At 39.8% G+C, this 1266-nt stretch overlaps 1 protein-coding gene across 1 annotated transcript in view; it reads right to left on the bottom strand.

The window, feature by feature from the left end:
* Positions 1 to 1266, bottom strand: part of LOC119582359 (nesprin-1-like) — a gene marked incomplete at its 3' end in the record, with an annotated part of 145991 nt that overhangs the window by 66728 nt on the left and 77997 nt on the right.

Below are 1266 nucleotides of genomic sequence, written 5' to 3'. Positions count from 1 at the left end.
ATGAAAGTATGTGTGCAGATATATATCGGTATATTAAGTGCACATAGGAAATGGATATTGCAACCAGATAACACACACAGTGCTTGTGTCTTCATCGAGTGCCAAGAAATAACAAGTGAGACAGTCAGGGTGATAACCATGTCGAAACTGATAATGATGTCGAATAGATTTGGCAAGGAAGTAAAGGCAAACGGTTCTATTTTCCTTTCGCTCTCTTAGCTGTGAATTTACGATGCAAGTTCTTATTTTGAGACTCGGTATGTATCATTATGTTATGTCTATCTATTCTTCTGTCTATATATGTCATACTTTTCTAAAGCCTATGAACTGAAATAGATCATGTAATTTCAATGACATAAAGATAATGATATAAAGTATTAACACACTTTTTACTTTGAAATACATTTTATATATCCCTTCTAGGTTTAAATTAGTTAGAACATACATTAAAAATATATATATTTTTTAGTTTCTATCTCTTAGTTCTAAAATAACGTCACTACGACTACATTTACCTTTGGACAAAACGACAAATACAACCTGAAAATTGGCAATTAGTGTAAGTAGTTAACCCATTCAAAAGATGTAACTACAAGGCGCTGAAACGAGGAAGAAAATCATTGAAGGTGCTAAAGGCAGGTTATGTCTCTTGGTGTATGTCTAAGATAGGCATTTTAGTCTTAAGAAGCCACGCTTACAATCTTCAAAGCTGTTTTCTAAAGGATAGGATATCAGTCATTAACACAAATAAAAGAGAGACTGATATGTACATATATATATCGCTCTCTTCTCCTCTCCTTCTCTTCCTCTTCTCCTACATCTTTTTCCTCCTCGTTTCTTTGACTCCCTACGTATCCCTTATCCCTCTTCTTCCTCCTCCTCCTCTCTCTTCCTCTTCTCGGCATCAACCTTTTCCCCTCTCTCCGTTCCTTTCTATTCCCCCTCTCCCCTCTTCCCCTTTCCTTCCCTCTTCCCCCTCTTCCCCTCCCTTCTCCTCCTCCCCTCTCTCCTTCCCTCTCCTCTCCTTCCCTCTCCTCCCGTACACGTGCGCATTCCTCATTCCTCGCGGCAGCAAAATAGCCACTAACTTCAGCGAAGGAACGTTCTCATGAGCCCCATCAACCACTGGTCTTCCCAAGAGTCAGTGACCTCGTAACAGTCTTAGTTTCACTCTACCGTGGCTTCATCACCATCGCTGTGTGGGAATTAACAGTTTCACCACAATTCTCTACTTTCGTCGTCATCAAACTTCAGTAGAATCCCAGC

Source organism: Penaeus monodon, chromosome 15, assembly GCF_015228065.2.
Source record: "Penaeus monodon isolate SGIC_2016 chromosome 15, NSTDA_Pmon_1, whole genome shotgun sequence".
NCBI classification, from domain to species: Eukaryota; Metazoa; Arthropoda; class Malacostraca; order Decapoda; family Penaeidae; genus Penaeus; species Penaeus monodon.
Note: the sequence above shows the minus strand (reverse complement) of the source record. Positions and strands in the feature narration are given on the sequence as shown.